Raw genomic sequence first — 24271 nt, 5'->3', positions numbered from 1 at the left:
CTAAGTGAGTTCCTGGATAGCCATCTCCCCCCCTCTCTTCCCCTCCCCCCCCCCCTTCCCTCCTCCTCCCCCACTTTTCTCTCTCCCCTCCCCTCCCCTTCCCTCTCCTCTTCTCTTCTCTTTTTTTCCTAAGACAAGGTTTCACTTTGTAGCCCTGGCTATCCAGGAACTCACTTAGTAGACCAGGCTGGCCTCAAGATTTGTCTACCTCTGCTGGGATTAAAGGTGTGCAGCACCACCACTGTCCATCACTACCATCGGCATTTAAAGTCTTAAACACCAACAGAAACAGCTGAGAGGCAGGCCAGGCATGTTTGCAGTGGGATAGAAAGTAGGGAAGAACACAAGCTATTTGGGATGATGGGAAAGTAGCTTTTGTAGAAATTAACATTTATTCTTGGCTCTGGGATTACAGTTCTTACTATCTTTCCAGTGATCTAGGAATGCATACATTTTTAATGTACCTGTTTTTAATCAGTAGGCAGTTCATTCTTATACAATAATGTTTTCACTACAGACAGCCCCCCCCCCCCAGGGTGCTAACTAAGGCTGTGTAAATACAAACGTTTTCTTGCCCTTGAGAAATTCAGGCCTCTCTAGGGAACACAGAAATAAATGAAAATGCTCAAGTGATCTCAGCTAAGCTGAAAAATGTGTTTTTCAGTGGTCTGGTGCTTCCTGACACCTATGCTAGGCCATGAGAAATATGCTGGGACTCACCTGGCTGTGAAGTGGAGGTCAGGTGTCTAGAGAGTGGCACACCTTTATCCCTGGAGGCCATCCATCACTGAGGCCCACAGCATCAGTCTCCTGCGCGTCTCTTTCACGTGCCTCCTTCTAGATTTATCCTTCTGGGTAGACGTGTCGTTACCAGGAAAGCCAGCTACATAGAGTGGTGTCTTGAAAACAGCAAATGGGCGGCTAGTAATTGTTGATGTCCTTGGTTTAGCTATAAATACTACAGGCAAGACTGAACTTGGGTGGACATCCTAAGAATTAGAGACACCTTTGCAAGAACCCATGGAAGAAAGTTCCTTCTTTTCTTTAGAAAAAGAGTACTAGCGTGTCCTAAGTCATTTTTCAACACAGATGTGAAATGGGTGGTCTTTTTCATGTTAAACTTACCTCTGATTTATAATCTTGAAAGTGATGCAGGCTGGGAATATCTCAGTAGACATGCATTAGGCAGGAAATAGGCCCTTTTTTAGCCCTTTCCCTCAGTCTCACAGAGGTAAGCTCCTTGGGCATTTCTGTGATTTGATGTTTTCCCTGTAAAATCCAAATACCAATAATGTTCCAGTATTCAGAGACCAGGCTAGATAAAGGTGATTAAGCCTGGGGAGTTCCCTGTGGGAGTAGGATTAGAGGCCTCATATAAAGCTTCCTAGAGGAAGCTTTCCTTTACAAGTTGACAGAATACTTAAAGCAGGAGGTTGCAACCCTGGTGCAAACCCTGGATGTTGTTGCTCTCTGATCTTGGTCTTGTTGCCTCTATAACTGTGAGAAACAAATGTCTGTCTTGATGAATTCACCAGCTGCCAGTGTTATTTTAAGGACGCATCCAGTGGACCAAGACACAGGTAGCCTCCTGAGAAGCAGATGGAAGATGGTTACCACCTTGTCTGCTTTACTTGTTTGTTTTGATGAGTTTTTGCATTGAATCAGGGACCTATCCTACAGCCCAGGCTGGTGGAGAACTAACCATCCTGGAGTTTAGCAGTCATGGATCTCCCAGCAGCTCTCTTCCTACCTCAGGCTCCCAAGTCCTGGGATTACAGTCGTGAGCTACATGCTCTTGCTTATTTTCATCCAGGATTCGCTGCTGAGCTGTTTCTAGGTCCCATCACACATCTGTCTATCTTAGCATTTCCCTAACCACTCGACAGACACCATATTGAAATGCCATTGTCATATTGAGTATACTTGTAATAGAAGAAATGCCTACGTGGACCTCGCTGCAGTCGGACATTTGCCATCTGTGGCTCTAAAAAGAGAAAAAGAAAAACATTTTTGACCCCTGGTATCACGTTCTGTGCGCCGTGGATAGGAATGATAAACTATGCAAGGTCCACGCCTGCTCAAAACACTGGTTTCATCTCTGAAGTCCTTGGCTAACTTCAAAGGGAACTACTTTGAAAGACCATCCCATTTCTGCTCTCTGGATCAATTTCCTACTGCCAACCTGGGTTGCCTAGAGAAACCTGTCTCTCACAGGAAAGATGCTCCAAGTAGAGGGTACTTAGACAATGCCGACTGCCCCTCGGGCCAGTGGTAGCCTGAAGGATGACATTTAAGTTGGCATTTACTGCATTTTTAAAGGTAGGAGTTAACAAGCTGTGTATCATCCTTTAGTGTACGTCTGGCTAGTGGAAGCACAGTCTCTCGTGCTTGTGTAGCTTCACACCTGGGATGGAGCACTCTGGGTATCTTGCATGCCTGGTTAGACATTTCCCTTCAGAGCCCTGTCCTGCCGTGGGGATGCTACTACAGTTTACTCTTTTCTTACACCTGTGGGCATCTTTTCAGATTGCTTCTCCACACTTGATTCACTCTGGTTTTAATTTGATTCACTCTAGCTTTGGGAAAGGAAACACCTAAAGATCTCAAGGAGAAATACTGTTTTTAGTCATTTTTAGTTGTTTAACTTCTGTCTTTGAAGTCTATTTTATTCATCTTAACTTTTGGAGTCAAAGGAATCATGGAGAAAATAGTTGTGGCAGGAACAACTGCCTGGGTGAGGGGAACTCATGCTTTAGAGCTTAGGGATACTGCTCCCTTGGGCTTAGGATGGGGATGGGGTCCTGGTGGGAGCTCTGGTCTTGCTGCCACTATTCCATCAGGAATTGCTGTGCTTAGGTGTTTGGCAAAAGTTCCAAGACCACTCTACTGTTCCCCCCACCAGCAGCCTGCTCCGGTGCTTCTGAATATGGAGTAGAGCTAAGAGGTGCTGATGACATTGCCACTCCCCCCAGAGCCTGTTAGGCACATGGCAGCCAGAAGCAGTCCAGAAACATGGTGTGTGTGTGTGTGTGTGTGTGTGTGTGTGTGTGTGTGTGTGTGTGAAGTGATGGGCTTCGAGTACAAAGAAGGTAGGATTTCCAAGCCACTCTGGACCTTTTCTTGCAGTGGGATCCTCACTCTCTCAGAGAGAGTGCACTAGGTTATGTGCTCGCATGGTCGCTAGCACTAGGAATGCGTGGTCCCAGTCAGTCTCTTTGGATTAGGGTAATGGTACAAATGGTGTGACTGCACAGGGACATATGTTGTCAAAGTAGGGAGGCCTTCACTGTGACAAGACAGAGGTGATGAATGGCCACAACAAAGTGTCTTAAATTAGGCTCACTTGCCCCACCAAGTGACAAAAACAAAACAAAGAAACTGGAGAGCCTACTGCAGGTTTCTGTCACAGAAGAAGAGCTAATTTTCTTAATGCAGTGTATTGTCTATAAATCAATAAGACCAGTAACCTAGTAAGGGATGATCTTCAGAGCATGTGAAAAGACAGACTGGGCAGGTAAGAGTGTTACCTCCGGTGGAAGACTGCTTTCCACTATCAGATGGTCATGGTGTTTGATATGCTCCCTATAGATCAGGGAACGCAGCTGTAAATAGTTACATCGATGTCACAGGGTAGGTGTGTCAGTGGGTTCAACATCTAGCAGTGTGGAAGGTTAGTCACAGTGGCACATACCTGCACCATCAGATCAAGCCTGTCCATTCTATTTTTCTAACAGATACACAGTCATAGGTATCCAGTGAGAGGTAAACAGGAATGACTGTTGATAGAGGAGATTAAAAAACGAGAAATGCCCACCTCCCCTGCTGGGTTTGTGCTCAGCCACGGTCTCTCCATCAGATTCAGCCATATAGGCTGATGCTAGGTGTGTATATTGAACTTGAATGCTGGAGTTGCACATTGGCCTAACGATGTTTAAATCTGACTCCACAGTAGAACTCACAAAGACAGACCATCAAGAATATTTCACTGGGGTCTCATCCCAGAAACTGACTTAAACAGCTTACAGTAAGACACAGGTAGTTGGGGTCAGGAGCCACAGTGAACTCACCTCTGTAGTTTGGAAAACTGAGGCTTAGAAAGGTCGATTGATACCCCAGGGCTCTAAAGTTACAGAAGCAGCTGGGTCAGACTTGCACCCAAGACTGGCATGGTCTACATTTAGTGCAACACTGATACGGCTCTCTCAAGTCCTGCATTACCCTGTTCAGCTCTTGACCTTTCCATGACACAGTGTTGGTGGGTTGTACCACCTGTACCAATCTAGTGGCCTCCGGTACCATATGAAGAACGGATATTATGCAAATGTACATTTCTGCTGCCTTACAGAGAGAGTCTCTTTGTACAAGCAGTCTGTATTTGTTAATGGGCATATCCAAGTCTTTCTATCGGAGTCCACGGCATGCCTTGATTTCCTTCCAGACTGCTGTGTTGGGACTGAAGCATGGGGTAATTTTTTGGCTCCTATTCAGTACTGTTCATCAGAAACCAAGCGATGACCTTCTCTCACGGTCCCCTTTGTCCAGCAGGAGGACTGGGAACAAAAGATGTTTCTTCACCTTCCCAGGGCACCTCTCTGGGTTTCCAATCCTCCCAGACAACCCAGAAAGCCTTTATCCTCCTCTGGTATGCAGTGAGCAGCTAACACCTCCTGAGAATCCTTAAAATCATTCCCCAAAGAAACCACTCTGCTGCAGATGCCTATATTTAGACCTCATAAAGCCCACATCAGATTTCTGCTGCCTTTCTCTCTCTGCTCTAAGCCTGCTGTTTGAAAGACAGCAGGCTCTTTTGTCTTTAAAGTTCAGCACTGTCTGGCTAGCTCCCACCTTGAACTCTACCACCTTGGAATGTCCTGGGGCCTTTTCTTCTCTCATTCTGACCAAACTCCAAACCACAGGTAATAACCTTTACACCATAGATATAGAAACAAAACAACAGGGCTAGAAAATCTCTTTCTAACAGTGCCGCAGTTAAGCGAACAAGAGTATATTTTGGTGTACCTCAAGGTTTGATTCATCCCAGATACATTTAACTAGTTCACTAGACTCCTTTGGACTGGCGGCTCTCCGGGTGTCTGTCTGAGATCAGAGCATTTGATGGTTAGTAGCATTAAGATGCTATCAAGTTGAAACTATCAAGTTCAGTATCAAACTGCACAGAACAGGGTTAAGCTGTTGACTTGGAGCCTGATTTGGGTAAGTTAAACAGCTGTCGTAAATAGCTGGGCATTGGAGTACATGCCTTTAATTCTAGCAGTGGGTTTGAGGCCATCCTGAACTATAGAGGTTCCAGGACAGCCATTGATACATAGAAAGACCCTGTCCCAAAACAAACGAATGCATGAATTAATTAATGAATGAATGAAAAAAGAAAAATAGTTTTTTAAGCAAAAAAGGGAGAGGGACCATTAGGTTTCATTCTCTGGTCTCCTAATTCCTAGCTTATCAGGTTAATTATTTGACAGGTTGTCACTTCTGTGGTATTTGCTGGCTGGCTTTGACTCATTTGTCTGTGTCTTCATGGTATTTTTGCTTTCTACCTAACCAAACACAGGCATCATTCCTTTCTGTCCCACTAGTTGGTGGTGATGCAGCCCAGTGGGCCTTGTCTCTGTTCTGAATGAGGTTAGTAGGCCCAGATTCATGCTGACTGAAACTTTGTGAGGTGCTGCAGCAGAGAGGAAGAGGACAGGTGTGTGCCTTCAGAAGTTAACCGGCTCTTGCCGAGTCGCACTCAGCCTTTTCCATGGACATAGATCCTAGACAGCCAAGTGGTTTTGCTGTTGTCTTTTTAGGAATTTGATATGTGGACACCCATAGTGGTATCCAACATTTTATTAGGGCACCATATTGTCATCGGTAAAGTTCACACTCTAGAGCCTCTACAGAATTCCTTCTAGGGAACCAAGCCATAGAGCCATTCCCCACCCCCAGTCTTACCGTGTTTTAGATAAGCTTAAGATCTTGCTTTAGGCTGTATACATGCTACCAACAGCTCATGGCACTATATTCTTTCTGTTGGCTTCATGTGTAGTTGTTTTAAACAACTGATTGGTGCATGTTGTCATGCTTCGGCAAAACACTGCAGCCTGTGTTGTGGCCTTGGCCTGGCAGATGAACTTGTGGTTGGTTGCAAGCTTTTGAAAACATTAGAGACTAAGAGGAAAGCAAGGCCATGAGTATATACACACTTAGGAGAGGGGCAGATATGAAACAGGAGATATTTATAAAATGGCTCATGGTCCAGCTTGTTCCCGGGCAGCCGCCATGTTCCGCTGTTTCTGCTCTGTCTGCGGCTCTGGCTAGCTAGAAGCACCGGCCCTGGCACACGTGAGACAACAGTGGTGGCAGATGGCTCTGCCAGTCCACCACGATGTCCCCACAAAGCTCAGCTGAGCCCAAACAATATCTGCCATCCTGATGGTACCCGGTAGAATGAAGACTCTTAATGCTTAAAGATTATCCAGTAGATTTATATATTTAGAAATGCTCAGTTAACAAGATGTCCTCACAGTTAGAATTATTACTCAATATCTAACCTTTAGATATAAATTGTTACCCAGGACTGCTTTCGACCCATCAGTCTTTCTCCATGGTTGCTAGCCTCCTCCTTTTCCTCCTTCTCCCCTACCGTTCCTCTTTCCTTCTCCCAGCTCCATCTCCTCTTCTACTGCCCAATTATTCAGCTCCACTGTGAATATAATGTAGCAGAATAAATATCCTGCCACCCAGGTGCCTGCGTTCTTTCCTCGTCCTCATTCTGTGGTACCTTGTTTTGTAGCCTAGCCTGATGCTCTCAATCTGCCTGCCTCAAGTTGTCAGTATTAACATCTCATCCTCTTATGTGGGCATCACCAGACCTGGCTGAACTATATTTCCTTTTTCTTCTCCATTCATCCTTTTTAAAAAATCTTTTATTTTTATAATTTTATGTACATCCTATATTTTCATATAGAGTATGCACATATACTCCCTCCATCCCATCTTCATGGCTCCGCTTAAACTCATGGCTTCATTTTCTTTAATTATTATTCTTGCACAAACATAGACATACATATGCTTAAGTAAATATATACATATTATAATGATTTGGAAGAATCAAGCTGGATCTGTCTCCTCTTGAAGACTAGCTTTCACAGTACTGCAAGGTGTTCTCCAAGATGCCAGGGGAGAAAGTAGCCAGGAGTCCTACCCTGCAGTGATACCCATGCACCACAACAGTAGCCAAAATGATAAGATATCCCAGAGTGCAACAGTAGCCCTTATAGGCTGGTGCTAGCTAGCAGCTGCCTAATTGGAGTTAAGGCCCACTCACTAGGAGGGAGTTCATGCTGTAAACCTAGGCAGCTGGTGAGCACCTTCTCCGTCTCCCAAACCACTGAAATCTTTAGCTACATTCCTAACGCTGACAACAGGAGTGACTCTCACCCCTCATCAGAGAAGGGTTTTTTTGTTTTTTTTTTTTTTTTTTTTGTTTTCTGCAGAGATGGAGACCATTGTTGAACTAGACTTATTGACCAGAAGCCCTTTTACAATCGAGCTATTTCTTGGCATTACTTTTTCTTGGAATGCAGAGCTACTAAAATTCACCTCTTGATTGTTCTAGGATAAAATTAAGCTTATTATAAATGGGATTTCTGCTGTATCTGCACTAACAGACAACCAATACACTGCGGCAGTGAGGCTACAAAACAGATGTTTTCCACCGTGTGAAGTCTTGACAATTCTTGTCTTTCTCAGTGCACTCAGTAGCATCCTGTCTGTTACCTCCTCCCTGCCCCAGGCTGCCTGTATCACTGCCAGTCTCCTGGCAGCTGCTTACGAAATCTAATGTTTATTGTACTCTCCCCTGCTGCTCTCTTATAAATCACAGCATCCCTTAAGAGACTTGATGCAGTGGCATCTCGTAAACACAAGTTTTCTAAGGTCATCTTTCTTCACAGTCCTCACTTCTGGTAATTCTCATCCTAAGATTGGTACTGGTAGTTTATAACTTGCTGGATGTAGACTAATCCCGAGGGATGAATGGACACCTGGGAGAAGAGAAATGGTGAGGAACACTGCTTTAAATGTGACTGGCTGCCAACACATTCTCCAGTTGCATAGAACAACTTATAGGACACACACACACACACACACACAATGTAGGGCCCAGTCCCAAGGTGTTCTGTTCTTTGGTTGTTTCAGAATCCTCAGCTGCCTTCTTTAGTGTACTTGGTAACGTCGGTTTCCTTTCAGTGGTGCTCTTTTTGTTCTACGTGTGGGACATACTGGCTCTCACTTCTGTTTTCTCCCTGTGTGCTGAGAATTTTCATTTTATAACTACACTCCCAGATGTTAGGTGGGGAGGGAGAAAAAGAATACTTTTAAGTGTGGAAAAAAATGAAGCTTGGAAATCAGATCTGAAGGGAGAGAATGAAGGTTGTCCTTGAGCAGCGAAGCTGGCTGTCAGAGAGTATCTGTGACAAAACAGGAATTCCATGGCTACCTCTCCAGAGTGGATTGAAGGTGGAGCAGGGTTTGTGACTGAAGTACACAAGGGCCACCAGCAGATGGGGATGCAGTCTCTTAGCTCAGGTAGGATCAAGCATCCTCTTGAACTCCTCATCATCATTAAAGAGTGGTACCATCTGCAAGCCTGATCTCTAGCCTCTCAAAGGGAAACATACAGGCAAAGGCCCCTGGCTCTGCTGTCAGCTCCTCTCTGTATTTTTGGTTTTTAGAAGCGAGCATTTTCCTGGCTGTCTTGGGGTTTTAGTGCTGTGAACAGACACCATGACCAAGGCAACCCTTATAGGGACAACATTTAATTGAGGCTGGCCTACAGGTTCAGAGATTCGGTCCATTATTATCAAGGCAGGAACATGGCAGCATCCAGGCAGGCATGGTGCAGGAGGAGCTGAGAGTTCTACATCTTCATCTGAAGGCTGCTAGCAGAATACTGGCTTCCAGGCAGCTAGGATGGGGGTCTTAAAGCCCATGCCCACAGTAGCATGCCTACTCCAACAAGGCCACGCCTCCAAATAGTGCCACTCCCTGGGCCAAGCATATTGAAACTATGACACTAGCTTTCAAGTGGGAATTTACATTGAACTTTGGACAGAGGCCCCTCTATCTTGGGCTGCCACTTGGTATCCTAGGCAAGGTTGAGTCTGAGGGGTCATGCATGGGCTCTCTCTCTCCTTGACCATTGGATTCAAACCTGAATTTAAAACTGGTGCCTCCAGCATGTTGGAGACATTGGTGAAAAGGAAAGGATCTTGTGTTAGTAAATGTGCACTGGGATATGGATTCGTTTCGTTAGCAGTGCTGGAGATGAAGCCAGGGTCTTGCACCTGTTAGGCACGAGCTCGGGCAGCCCAGACTATGCCTCCTGAGTCAGTCTCCTCATTGAGGGAAGCGGAAGGAAGTAGCTGGGGCTGGTTGAAGACTGTAGGTCAGTGCTAAAGGGTAAGGAAATGTAGAGAGGTTAAAAGCACCTTGATGGCGGGATGTTGCTCTCAAGACCACCAGAATCTCCCTGCTTCTCAGCATAGGGCAGAAAAGAGGTTTTAGTGAATAAAAATGAAGGTTCATTTCGTCTTTATGAGGATGACAAGAAATGCTTAGAGGGGCGTTCTTGCTCCCTTAGCTACTCTTCCTAACATCTGTGTGGTCATTTAGGAAGCACTCTGGAGGGCTGTCCTCCCTTGCTCCTGTATCCTGTGCCACTCATTGTAAAAGGGGTGTTCCAGATAGCTGAGGGACTCTGAGGTTCCAGGTCACCTGGGGCAGACTGCACACTTCTTAAAACTTGGCTGTCAACTTCCAAGGTGCAGTTTGGCTGCAGGGCACCATTGCAGAGCTTGATCTGTTCTCTGTGTCTCTGGAATCCACCGAGTTCTGCCTGTAGTGTTTGGCTGGGTTGCCTTTGTGATGAGCTGTTTCTGTCTTCCACACGTTTGAATTCGTTCATGCTTTGAGACAGGCAGGCGTCAGGAGCAGCTTCTAGCCCAGACAGCTCTCAGCACAGCCAGCTCTGCACAGCTTCAGAGTGTTTTCTGCCTGGTGGGAAGCTCTTCACCTCCCTACCTGGGCAGTAGCTACAGAGCCCTCCCTCCCAGCACCTTGCTCCGCCCACCCGTTCCAGGCTGTTGATTGCCTGTAGGGAACTGGAGAGACCAGGATTCCTCTTCCATTCTTGCTGTTGTTAAGGGAAACAGACCAACCATCTGCATCTAGACCAGCCTTCCTCTCCCTCTCCCTTTTAAAGGAGGTTTTCCTGCCTGGAATCTGGTAAGTGTGTCTGTCTTCTTTCCTGATCTGTGCAGAACGATCTCCTATTGTGGATCCATGAGCTTTAACCTACATGTGCTAGAATTTAGAGGAGTCTTTGAGCTTATACCTTCTCTCTCTTAAAGTGCTCATTGGATATTTTTAGCATGCCTTGATACCTGTATCAAAACATATAGCATAATTTTTTTTTATTATTCCTTATGTGCTTAACCTCTGTCATCTTGCCCGAGGCTTCTTCCCACTGTACAGCACTGAAAATGATTATGCGGATAATTCTCTAGTGCTTTCCCCATGAATAAATGATGCATTTGTCATTGCTGTTTTCCTGTCAAATGTCAAAAATAGACATAGTGAAAGGATCTGTCACACAGAGTTCAGAAATTTGGTACAAAATTCTAGGTGGAAATAAGGACAGCTCTTTTGTTTTTAGGCTTCATTATGTATTTGTTCCGATTTAAAGCATTGCCAGTGTGGTCACCTGGATTGCCATGGGATAGGTATGTTTCTGAATCCCTAGAGATTTACTTCCTAGGACGTGATTTGTCACAGACCACACAGGAAACTCGAGGGTACAAGTCATACGACTCCTAAGTTTAGCTTTCACAGAGCTGCACAGGTTTTATCATTTTGCTCTTGTGTGGAGAGAGGCGTCCTGTCAGGAAGTTTTGATACTGAGCAGTGAGATGTCCTTTCTCACTAGCTTCTCATAGTTCTCAGTCTTCAGAATAGGAACTGTTAGCCTCTTTTAGAGAACGTGCAATGGGCATTTTATAAATTCTGTTTCTAAGTTAAAGAGGACTTATGTAAATGCCATTTAGAAAAATACAGGAATTAATTTCTTGTAGTAAGCTGTCTTTCCATGAGGTCACAAAGTCACCAAGCATGTTATATGACAAATATATGATTTGAGGACAATGGAATTCTAGAGCCCCGAATGGAAGACCAGGGCAAGGGTGCATTTAAGGAACATACCCATCAATAAATGATAAAAAGCTCTTGGGCACCTTACACAAAGGCTGAGACGGGGCATGTGTGTTCTGTGTGGTTTCATGGGTTAGGAAGAAGGAGGAGGTTAACCTTGTGGGGATAGCTTGAAACACACCAGAAAACAAAACATTTGTCAGGAGTCTTCAAAATCATGGGCCTTCGTAATGTGTGAAATTGAACTTCTGACCTTTCTTGCTTCATGGTGACTTGTTTTCCTTGCAAATTATGTGGTGTTGGATCTCTAGATGTGAGGCACACAGAACGGTTAATTCTATAGGGACTCACTGTTCTCCCTGTGGATGACATGAGATTGTAGAGCCAAAACCACCACCACAAAATGACATTTGAACATGGCTGAGAAAAAAACCTAGCACTCCTTATCTGTGGATAATTCCTCCCTGTAGGCTGCTTTGCACATGTGGTAATGTTTGTCCCCCCCATACGGGAGCAGGAAGACCAAATAGACTCTGGCAGCTCCAGAGGAGTGTCCTCTTCCCCCAGCCAGGGGTGACCTCATTTCTGCTCCTGCCTGGACACTGATGTACTCTTCCTGGTGACTCAAACTGTGTGTTTGGTAACATTCTTTCAACTTCCAAACTCTCCATTCTTGCCAAGAGGCCTGAGCACCTGGTTAATGATCTCTAGGGTAAATGACTCTAACCTGGTCGAGACTGCTCAAGTGGAATTGCATTCCCTCCTCTGGGGACTTCTTCCCTGCTAGCCACCTGCCCACCTGTGGGAACTGGGCAAAGCCAGTCTTCTGTGCTCTTTCCTGGGTGGTATAGGTGAAGTCAAACTACAGATGCTAGAGAAGACAGCAGCTACAAGCTGCCTACCAGAGGACTGACAGGTAGCTCCGGGAGGAGTGGGGTAGTCCTGAGGGCCACGGGCACTCTGGGAGGTGGCAGGGTGGTGGCAGATCATGATGGTATTAAATGATTGTGTGTCCCCATCTGCATGTCCAGGTCTCCTGCAGGCACCATGGCTGCCATCTGTTCTTGTTCATCGTTGATTGACATTCTCAGTAAATGGCGGCGGGGCTGTCTAGATGGCCTTTGTACTTACAGGTCGAGGAGAACGCACAGCAGTGTTTCCTAATGACCCTAACGCCAGCACCGGTGCTTTCTTTATGCTCCACGGCAATACCTAAAATAAGGTTAAATAGCTTTTATAGTAACTAAGGCAAGACTTCCCCTTTGTGATTTTTTTGAAAGATATCCATTAAGGGCAGTTTTAGGTTTTTTTTGTGTTTCAACCTGCAATCTCTCAGGTTCAACTGGGGAGTGTGTTTCTCACAGGTCTCAGTTGAGTGTTGGACTACTTGTCTTCTCTCTAAAGAAGCAGAACAGCAGATATGAAATCTGGAGACATTTACATAAGGCATATATTTTATATCCTGTCCAGAGGCCTCTTTCCCTTTTCCCTACCTTAAATTGAGTTTTAGAGAATGGGGCCAGCATTAATTGTGGATGGCAAAATGATCCTTGAGGTGTGTGGTCCTCTGAGGCAGGGTGTGTGTGGGCCCCTCGTGAGCCATCTCGGCCTCTTTCTCAGGCTAAGTTCTACCTCACGCAGGCCAGATTGGCCACTACCCGGGACTCTGATATTTATTCTAGAATCATGGGATGGGTAGGATTAAATATGATTTTAAACCTGAATTCTTTGTTACTAGGGAATTATAAAATGTGTGTGTTGCATGATTTTTCTTTTCTAAGCACTAAATCAGCTGGATATAGTGGTGTCTGCCTAGTGTCCTCCTGCTTGTGGAGTGGAAGCAGAAGTGTTAGGAGGTCAAGGCCACTCTTGGCTGCAGAGCAAGTTCAAGACCAATCTGGCTACATAAGATATTGTCTCAGCACATCAAAATAAACAAAAAATAAGAAAGCATCATAGTTCAGTGCTGCTGAAGGCAAAACATTGACTTTGCATCTTTGTTCTTTAGTGACTGTGTTTTATAAACACTGGTTTGTATATTCTAATACAGAGCTTTTTAATTGCTTTTTATTTTCAGTGTATGGGGGACATGCATGCGTGCACAATTATGTGTGACAATATGCATGTGGAGGCCAGAGAATATCCTCAGATGTCACCTATCTCCCTCCACCTTGTTTGAGTAAGGGTCTCTTGTTCCTCAATGTGTGCACAGGGCTAGCTGACCCACTAGCTTCTGGGATCCTTCTGTCCACGATCCATCTTGTAGGAGGGTTGAGATTCAAGCTGCACAGTACTCACCTGGCTTTACTTCAGTGCACAACGCCAGCGCCAGACTCCAGTCCTGTGCATTTATGACGAGTGCTTTATTCACCAACCATATTTCCCAACCAGTGTGTTTAAAAGCTAGTCATTTCATTCACATTGAACTCTTGTATGTAAACTTATCATCGGTTGCTTAAAACAGTTCTCAGATAATAGCGGCTCTGTCCCCTTCACCAACATGTGGTTGTTTCTGGAGAATAAAACAGTGGGGTGTGTGTGTGTGTGTGTGTGTGTGTGTGTGTGTGTGTGTTGGACAGCATTAATAAAGAAAAAGAGTTATCACCGATACAGCTTTAGAGTAATAAAGTGTCTTTGACAGGGCCAGGGAGATGGCTTTGGGTAAAGAAAAGTACTTGTTGCCAAGACTAATGGCCTGAGTTCCATCCCCACAACCTGATGTGGTAGAAGGAGAGAACTTACTCCCATGAGTAGTCCTCTGACCTCCACATGCTTGCTATGGCAGCCACAGCCCCACATATACGATAGAGAGACAGACAGACAAAAGTAAAAAGTTTTTAAAGTGCCTTTCAAGTTGAAATTATTGGCAAAGTACCTTATTTTAATATAGCTTGATAATTAATAAAAGTATAATTAAATAATTACCTAATACTTTTTATAAATGTTTGCATGTGTGCACACATGGATGTGTGTATGTGTGTGATACTTGGGTTGAAAATCAGGGCCTTGGCAGCCTTTTCAGTTCTACCACTGAGCTACATGTCCTGCCCTGACTTGACAATTTCTTGCACCAGCTGTTTGGAGTGGGGGTTCACTGGCACAGAGAGAAGCAGCAAGCTGGAGATCTGGCTGTGGGCCTCTGTGTCTCTAGATGAGCTGGCTTGGGTCTCATCTCTCTCATGGTGGGGATGTGACAGGCACATGTCTATGGCTGTCACTGTGAGTTTGAGGCTGACGTGCAACTCTGGAAACAGACTCTAAGATCTTAGAGCTAATCCAGTCTAACATGCTCCCTTCGGGGATGAAGGAACCGGCTCCAAAAGGTTATCTTTCCTTTTCTAATCTCCTCTGACGTGTTTTTCTCCTTCCTTTCAGTTCTTAGGGTAACTTTGTCTGTTAATTAATTCACTTTTCAGTTAATCGTGTGCTCATTTCTGACACCTTTTATTGTCATTCTGCCTGCTCTTAGAAATCTTCAAGATTAAATTTCTTATGCATATGCTTCTTGAATCCTTAATTAGATTAAACTGGCTTTGCAAATGGGATAATGGTGGAGGTGCTTCTGTGTGCTTACCTGTACCCAGAGACGCATGTGGTAAATTTCAGACCCAGGGAAGACATTTGATGACCTGATGAGACTGGGTCTGACTGAGCAAGTAGGAGAATTAGAACCACCGTTGATAGATGTCTTTCAGGTGAAGACTGACTTGCTTCTGACTTGCTTCCCACATGGGTAGCTTTCCATGTATTTGAGAGGGCCAGAGGTGACTGCTGCTGTCAATCAAGGCTGACTTAACAAAGAATTGACTCTCAACAATGCTTCATCCAACATTTCTGTTTTCTTCTGACCTAACCCAGCTCCCTTTTGTCACATGGATGGCACATATGTGCACTGGATGCACATAAAATACTCCAGCCGCCTTCCAGTAGACTTGGCTATTCTCAAGGTGTGGCTGGTGTTCTGGAATAAACAACCCTGAGTGGGTGTTATTCTGGCGTTCTGGTGGGATTTAGTCACACACCCTCTCATCTTGGAAACAAGAGGTCTCTCCAGAGCTATACTAAGCTCAGCCTACCTCTGCAGAGCTACACTAAGCTCCGCCCTACTCTCGTGGGTTCCAAAGGGGCCTCCTATATATAATAGGTGAGTATGAGGAAGCCCTGATCTGATGCTGCCTTCAGAAGGGGACACAGCAGTGGTTGGTCACCAGGAACAATAAAGGCTCTTTTTAACAAATGGATTCTCACTTTCATCCCATGCATCCTGCAGCCTGCTGTCTGTGTATTGCCCAGACTTCGCCTGGAACCGGTCCTTTTGCTGAGGAGTCTTTTCTAGCTAGTTCTGCCTGCCATTCCTGCTTCATGCATTTATCACTGCTTGTCTTCTCTAGTCTTCTTGAAGTCCTACATCTCTCTTGTTTGAGAAGTGCCCCAGCTCTCTTTACTGCATGTGTTCCCCATAGAATCCACATCTGTGGTTCTGGCTCTCTTTACTGCATGTGTTCCCCATAGAATCCACATCTGTGGTTCTGGCTCTCTTTACTGCATGTGTTCCCCATAGAATCCACATCTGTGGTTCCAGATCCACAGCTTCAAGCAATCAGAGACCCAGCAGAAATCCAAAAATATGCAAGTGAGAAAATCGCATCTATATTAAACATGTCTAGAACCTTCCCTGTTAGCTTCCCCTCATAATATAGGAAAGCTATTTTCCATATCACTGATATGAAAAATAGCAGAAGCTCCATAGAAAAGTTTATATACAGTAAATACTATGGCACAGTATGACATACAGACTTTGAGCACCTTCGTATCCTGGAGCCAACACTTCGTGAACACTGAAGGAGCACTGTAGTCTAATTATTGCCTATATACACATAGAAGCATGTTAGCTCCACAACTTTGCCTTATGGCAACCTTGAGGTGGGCATGCATGAGCACAGACTTATTAATAATTGATATTATTAGGCTTCCGTATATACTTAAATAAAAGCGTGGTTGTAAGTTACTCCTTAAGTTATGCACAAACAGACTTCCCAGCTAAAGTGATCCGAGCAATGAAATTGTTGTCACGATAAAAATCATGTCTTGTTGGATTCAGTATTGCTAGTCTCTGGATTGCAATTTCAGGAAGCCAGTCTTGGAAAGTGGCCATATTTTAAGTTGATAAGTCTGTTCTACAGAGTGAGTGTAAGGTTTTAGTGTACCGTTGATAAAAGTATACAAATAAGGGAAGGGTTGCTTTTGTTTTTAAAAAGATGACTCTCGAATACCGAGAAACAGATAATCTTTTCCCCATATGCTATGCTAGCTGCACCCAAATTAGTAAATGTTAAAATAACTATGGCTGATAAAAACATTGCACACAATTCTTTTTACTTTTTATGTGATTAAAGTACGCTCTCCACTTGATCGTCATCTCTGAGATAAACCCAGTCTTGCCAGACTGTCTGGAAAGATTAGTGAATCAGACCCTAAAATTTCATAACATTCGAAAAATAACCGCTATGTACTGTGACTTATTGAGGATGCAAAAAAAGTTCCTCGGTTCTAAGATTTATGTCAGTCTTGTCAGCCTGGTGCAAATCCCCCTTGTAGATGTCCACTGTGAAAAGACCATTGTAGCCTAAGTGAAGTTTAGCTTTTGCAAGTTGCCAAGTGTAGCTAGATTCATGACAGATTTTGCCACTGTGTCTGCCTGCCTCCCACTTTCCAGGCATGATTTGTTTGTTTTATAGTGTTTATTTTGTTTGTGGGCTTTGCTTAATAAACAGGTTGGTTCTGTCTGATGCAAAAAGATAAGAAAAAGTTTTTGGATTTTGTGATGCTGCTTGCTATTCAATGGACACCTTGACATTTCTACAGGGCAGGGTTACCATCAGGTAATGCCAACCGAGTCAGCTAGCATTTAGACAGACAAATGTGATTGTGTTGCTTTAGTGAGTATTTGTGTCTACGGTGACAGGCAGTGGCATAAGCGAATTGCATATATTTGTGAGCTTTAGTAAGTCTTTTTCAAATCAGGTGTAGCATTTTCTTCGTCTTAAACACACATTCTTTTTTGTTTTGCTTTTTGTTTTGTTTTTTGTTTTTTGTTTTTTCGAGACAGGGTTTCTCTGTGTAGCCCTGGCTGTCCTGGAACTCACTCTGTAGACCAGGCTATCCTCGAACTCTTGAACTCAGAAATCCGCCTGCCTCTGCCTCCCAAGTCCTGAGATAAAAGCCGTGCACCACCACCGCCCAGCTTAAACACACATTCTATAAGAGATCTTTGTCTTCACTGAAGGGTGCAGGCGTCACAGGTAGGAAGCTGGGAATCCAGAATAATATACCATGCATTGTTATAAAAGAGAAGTCATTTGTTTTTTTCAGATAAAAATTGAGCTTCTCAGCTCTGAAATTCGATAGAGTGCAGTGCCTGGTAAAGGAGACTAAGAACAAAGGGCAGGGAAAAGAGGACCCGCATCCTACTAGTGATGGGGCAGAATGTAAATCAGATGCAAATATCCAGTGGACTAGGAACAGCTTAACAGGCAAGGCTTGGACTGGGGGCCTGGAGAGACTGCTCAGCAGTTAAGAGCATGCACTGATCTTTCAGAGGAGGGAGTCAGGCCCCAGACCCCAGGTTCAGCAGCTCACAACCTCTTGTTACTGTGGCTTCCTAGGATCTAACACCTTCTTCTGTCCTCCATGGTTATCCACGTTGACAGACATATATCAACAAAGAATATCACATACTCCCCTCCCGGTGTGTGTGTGTGTGTGTGTGTGTGTGTGTGTGTGTGTGTGTGTGTGTTAAAGAACATCTAACTATTACTCTGAGTATCTAACAAGATGCTCTAAGATCTGCCTCGGCGATATAGAATCTGCTATAGATATGTACACCTCTTTGCTATGACAAGGTTATATGGCTGTTTATAGCATCGGTCTCTAATTCCGTGAACTAATGTGGTTTTATGATCACCAGCCAGCTAGTATTTGGAGACTTGAGAGTCAGAAGGATCCTGAACCATCAAGCCTGCACAACACTGGCAATGAGTCCTGGTCACAGTTGGCTGAAAGAGTAACAGAGATTGAGGAAGGTAACTAGGGTCACCTGGCAAAGATATTTGCCCTTTCTCAACATGATGGAGGCTATATTTAGAGGATATGTTTGTGGTGATAATATTTGAAAGTTTGTTTTGTAATCCTCGGGAGCTTGGGTTGTGTCAACTGGAAGGATGTGGAAAGGGAGTGGGGAGACAGAGACAGGAGTGTGTCTAATGGGAGAGGAAAATGAGATGATTAATTGGTGCAGAATAAGAATAGAAAGCACGTGGGAAGCAGAATCTTGAAGTTTCAGGGCTCTCCGTTAGTCATTAGTTGAAGATTTTGCTCTAAGAGAACTGGTAGAGACCTGCCCACACCCAAAAGGAATTTCCAGCCTTCCCTTTAACTGAAGGTAGAATGTTCTAAATATATTCTGGTTCAGCCTGGTTTCTTTCCTTCCTTTTCCTGCTCCCTTTGCTCCAGATAAGATCAACTGCCTGCCCTTTGCCTCCATGGTCATTCCTGTTTCCTTTGCACTGTGTCCATGTCCTGGATCCTCTTGTACTGGCCCCTCTACACCAGCAGTTCTCAGACTGTGGGGCACCATCATTGGAAAACACATATTTCCAATGGTCTTAGGAACTGAGACACTGCTCAGTAGCAAAAATACAGTTATGAAGTAGCAATGAAATAATTTTATGGTTGGGAGTCACCACAACATGAGGAATTGTATTAAGGATTGCAAGAAAGTGAGAACCGCTGCTGCACACCCCCTGTGCAAGGATGAGTCTTCTTATACATTGTCATAACCTTTGGGGTGCAAGCGTCTATGAGAAGACTTCCTCAGTTCCTTTCTGTCCTCTCTATACTCAGGACCCTCTTTCTGTGAGGGTGCTCTGCACACTGAGTACCAGATGTCCTAAGCATCCAGTAGCAGCATGGTTAAATGAAGTCAATTTGAAGATTACACTAAGTTTCTCAGTCAGAAGCCAGCGTTCTCTTGACTGTGTTTGCAGAGCTGTTTGCACTGGGCTGCTCATTCCTGGCCTCATAAAGAAAGCCTTGGAGGACAGCCACACTGCTCGAAGTGCCTAGAGATACTATTTTATAGCTTAAGATAGGTGAGAGAAGTATTACAAAAGAAAGGAACCCAGAGGTAAAGGGACAGGTGTGCATAAAACTGAAGTAGTCCTGTTGAGATGGGATGTTGCGTGCAATTTTACACTCTACCCGCCTTTGCTCTGGGAAATAGCCGCACTACCAGTCCCTGCCTGGCTTCCCTTGAATCCTGGTATAAAAGACACAGACCTTTAATTTCAACTTGTCTTCTAGGCATAATTGCTGGATGCTACTATCTCCCACCTGGAAAATCGTGCTTTTACCAATTTCTTATCTCCATCTCTCCCACCTGCTCTAAACTTCAGTGGCTAGTCCCATCTAGTCCCTGCATATGCGCCTTATAGCATTAATATAATGCATTTCTGGGAATATACCCTCATTGTTATACTACACACCACATGATATACTTAAGTGACAAGTGGAAGAGTGTCTAATCTAAAGCCAGAGCACCTGTTGGGTTGCTTCCAGAACTTGAGGAACAGATAGTTGATGTGTAATAACAACTTGATATAATAATCACCCACCTGTAGTAGTGACCACAGGCCCCAGCTCCTCCCGAGACCTTACATGGGGAACCCTTCCTTGTGTCTCCCTGCCTCCAGGGACCTTGAAGTCCCGCCCATACCTCCTGCCCAGCAATTGGCCTGAGGCTTTCTTTACTGACAGACCAAGAACCAATTGGGGAACAGGACCTTAGCATCAGAACCACCTCCTACAATGGGAGGTATTCATTATGTGGATATTTGAAAGAGGCATGATGGCGTGTTAGTCCTTGACGCCATGCCACAAATACTACAGCACAAATGTGCGAGTTGGAACCAATGATGTTCCTGCCTCTAATGAGCACAGGAGAAGTGCCAGTATTACTGTGATGGAAACATGGCATTGTTCCCAAGCAGTTGATCCTTCTACCCATCCTGTACACAAGCTTCTTGACACACCTGTCTCCCCAGTTCTCCTGAAAAAAAAAAACACTTCGGTTCTGCCATCTCCCACTTTCTCTTATTAAGCTTTAATGCATACTTGTTTGCTAAGGACAGCAATAGTCAGCCTGGAACCTGATGGGAAAGTACTTCAGGCATAAGATGAGAAATCTGCAAGGTATAGGAAGCACAAACAGGTGATTTCTGTACCAGAACACAGAGCTGATGGCCAGTGAACTTTGGAAAACAGATTGTTCTAATAATCTTTCACAGAAAAGCGGTATGTATGTAGGAGAAAGAACCAGCGCCTAAGCAGATGCCTTGTTTACAAGTCTTGTGGAAAGATAGACACGGGTGCTTGCTTAGAGTCCCGGCAGAGCCTTGGTCTGCAGTGTTGGAGTTGTGTTTTGCTCAATGTAAATGGAGTCCAGTCTTTGTATATGTGCATGGGCGTAGGATTTGTTTATAATCTGTTGGCTATTGTTAGTGAAATGTATTAAGGCAGTGGTTCTCAACCTTCCTAATGCTGCAACCTTTTAATTACAGTCCCTCAAGTTGTGGTGACCCTCAACCATGACATTATTTTATTTTTTTCATTTTTTATTTTTGTTTGTTTGTTTGTTTTTTGTTTTTTGGGTTTTTTTGTTTGTTTGTTTGGTTGGTTTTTTGGCTTTTTCAAGGCAGGGTTTCTCTGTGTAGCCCTGGCTGTCCTGGAACTCACTCTGTAGACCAGGCTAGCCTCGAACTCTCAAACTCAGAAATCTGCCTGCCTCTGCCTCCCAAGTGTTGGGATTAAACATGACATTATTTTTGTTGCTACTTTATAACTGTAATTTTGCTATATATTTGCTATATATGCATATATAGTTTATGTTAGTTTAAAGACACTTGCAGAGTATTTGGTATAATTCTAACACCTATCTGGATGTTTTAATTTTGCATAGTGGGATTACGAATTTAAAGAATGCTGCTCTGCTGAGCTTTGATGCTGCAGATAATGCTGATAAAATTATCTATGGCTTGAAGTCACTATTTCCATTTTGGTCAAGCCTCAAGAATGGCGTATATAGCTTGATCACATTAGCCCATTTTGTCCTGGAAATATTTTTATTCCTGCCCATTGTGTGAAAGCTTATCTCTAACAACATCAACATGTTAGCAGTCAAAGTACATGACTTGAAACTGAAAATGGACCCCCAGACAGAGTTATAAATTTAACAGGCTGGCAAGCCAGTGACAGGTAAGATTCTGTACAGAGCCTTACCAACCTAAGACAGAAGTGCATTGCTTTTGATAATGCATATTCCATAATGGGTAAGAATTCCATTCTTGTCAGAATGACCTAAGACAGGCTCAGTCTTTTTTATGAAATGAAAAATGGGGAGATGTGGAGAGTTTTGGGGGCTACTTGGCAGAAATCTGACATGGGCCAAGGACAAGGAAATGGGCTTCAGGTAGGAAACAGCCATTAGACTAGAACAAAGAAGTAATTTCAGGCAGGAATCTAAATCTTAGGCTAGAACAAGGAAGTAGGTTTCAGGCATGAAAATTACTTTGGGCTAGGACAGGAAAGTAGGCTCAAATATTTTGGTCATCCTGATAAGCCCTTAGAAATAGTGATCATGGGAATGATCATGGGACTTTGTTTATTGCCTTGCTTGTTCTTTGACTATTTGTGTTCATTATCTTCCTTATTCCTTGACTATTTGCATCTATTGTATTGCTAGTTCCTCCACCTAGACCTGACCTTAATACTTGCATGTAATTAAAATGGTATAAAAGCAGAAAGGAGGAGGAGGAATAGGATAGGGGGGTTTATGGGGAGTGGAATGGGGAAGGGGATATTTTTATTTTATTTATAAATAAAGAAAATATCCAATAAAATTATTTGATCCAAATTTATTCTAATGATATTCCTAGGAGACATAACAAATGTGTTATTTTATACCTTTATCCCTTTTCTGTAAGTTTTATGATATTATCATTACATATGTTACTTCTATAAATCTTATGAACTCAACAGTGTATTAGAGTGGTGTACCTCAGAGATAGTATAAGTTTGATTCTAGACCATAGCAATAAAGTAGATATTACAATACAAAAACCTACACAATTCGTTTTGCTTTCACAATGCATATATAGCATATATAGTTTATATATCTGTGTTTTCCAATGGTCTTAGGCGACCCCTGTGAAAGCGTTGTTAGATATCTCCAAGTGGATGATGGCATTAAGGTATCTGGGGTGTCAGTCTTAGGAAGAGCAAGCCAGTGGATTCTAAGAGGCTTGATGCCATAGACTCCCTGAGCCCTTGTCTACCTTCTCAGCATGGCTGGACTTGATGGGAGCAGTGCTATTGCCCCCCTCTACAGTGGTGTTCTGGGGACTCAATCACCCTGAAACTTGCCTCTGTACTCTGGTGTGTGCACAAGTATCCAAGCTCTAGCCGGCCATCAGGGTCTACAGGTTGCATAAACAGTACAGTGTAGGTGTTAGTTGCTGTTCACTTAAGGCAGAGCTGTGACTCTTTCCCAACAAAGTGCATTTGGCCCGAAAGGAAGAGATTGCTTCCTCACAGGTTCTAGAGACCCCGAGAAACACTAGGTGGCGGCCACCAGAAGACTTGCTATTAACACAGTGACATCTTTATTACTGGCAGGTGCTAGGGAAAGCATTCAGGAACAAGATGAAAGAAGTATTGAGGATAGTCAGTTTTCCTTGGGGTCTGGCTTTCATAAGGATCAGTCAGCAACCTGTACAATGGTACTTGCATTAACTCCTAGATAAATTATCGTGTTAATTGTTGTCATGAGTCAGAGCCTCTAAAGTGTCTTCCCTTAAAGAGGCTGAGCCTTCTTCTCAATCTCTTGTCATGGGGTCTAAAAATGGAACCATGAGTCCAAACTCTTCCCAGATCACAAATTAATTCTGAGTTAATAGAGTGTAGGCGAATGAGATTCTATTTGAGTCTTATTTTCAGATGCCTCCAGCCAGGTTGGAACCTTTAACACCTCAAAAATCCCTGGAGTGAGGATTAAGGGACTAGAAGCTATGTGGCTTCTGGTCTTAGATGGCCTTCTAAGTAGGTCAGAGCCTCCCACACTACTCTGGGATGCATAGACCTTGGTCCCTTCAGCATCCACTTCTGAGACTTGCCACAGAAAGATGAAATGGGCTTTCTTCTCATAGTGTGTGTTGGCTGAACCTGGAAGCACAGTGGCTTCCAAAGGATTGATTTTTCTCATTCCCCTGAGTTACCCAAATGGGCCATAAAGCCTTCTGCCATAAGCCTTTATGTGGTGATGTAAGAGCAGGTCCTTGTCCAGTCAGAGACCAGAAGTGGCTTAATTTAGGATTACAGATACAAGTGATTGTTTTTTAGTGGTGCTGGGGATTAAACCCAGGGCACTATGGATGCTAACCAGGCATTATAACACTGCGTTATGTCCTCAGTTCTACGGCTACAGTTTTAAGACCAGGATATATCCACTGCAGGATTTGTTCTGGTGGTAGTTTTTCTTCTGCATGTGTTTGCTCCTGTTGTTGTTGGTGGTGGTGGTCGTGGTAGTGGTGGTGGGTATTTACTTATTTGTTTATGACAACCATCACTATTTAGTCCTGGCTAACCTGGAACTAGCTATGTAGAACAAGCTGGGTTTGAACTCAGCCTGCTTTTGACTGTCTATTGCTGGAATAAAAGGCACACATCATCAGCATATGTTATTTTTTTTTAGACTTGTCTGTGAATACAAACACTTTTTCTAGGATGTAAAATGTAGGCTAACAGCAACAGGGTATGAGAGGAAAATGATGACTTTGCTTAGATTTGGCCTGTGTGCTGGCTAGTTTATGTCTACTTGACACAAGTTAGAGTCATCAGAGAGGAGGGAGCCTTAATTGAGAATGTGCCTTCATAAGATTGGGTGGGCTACAGGCAACCCTGTGGGGCACTCTAATTAGTGATTAATGGGGGAGGGCCCAGACCA

General features: G+C 43.9%; 1 protein-coding gene across 3 annotated transcripts in view; it reads left to right on the top strand.

Annotated features, from left to right (window-relative positions):
• The window catches only part of Nedd4l (NEDD4 like E3 ubiquitin protein ligase), a 215750-nt gene that overhangs the window by 18335 nt on the left and 173144 nt on the right, over positions 1 to 24271 (top strand). The window contains exon 1 of one of the 3 annotated variants that reach the window (XM_028774295.1): positions 10214 to 10293. The exons of the other annotated variants lie outside the window; for them this stretch is intronic. The gene's annotated coding sequence lies outside the window, so the exon portion shown is untranslated. Of the gene's footprint in view, positions 1 to 10213; positions 10294 to 24271 lie in introns of those variants that run through there. 3 annotated transcript variants of the gene reach the window in all.

The sequence above is a fragment of the Grammomys surdaster genome, unplaced genomic scaffold (genome assembly GCF_004785775.1).
Source record: "Grammomys surdaster isolate TR1022 unplaced genomic scaffold, NIH_TR_1.0 239, whole genome shotgun sequence".
NCBI classification, from domain to species: domain Eukaryota; kingdom Metazoa; phylum Chordata; class Mammalia; order Rodentia; family Muridae; genus Grammomys; species Grammomys surdaster.
This window is presented reverse-complemented; position numbering and strand designations above follow the sequence as displayed.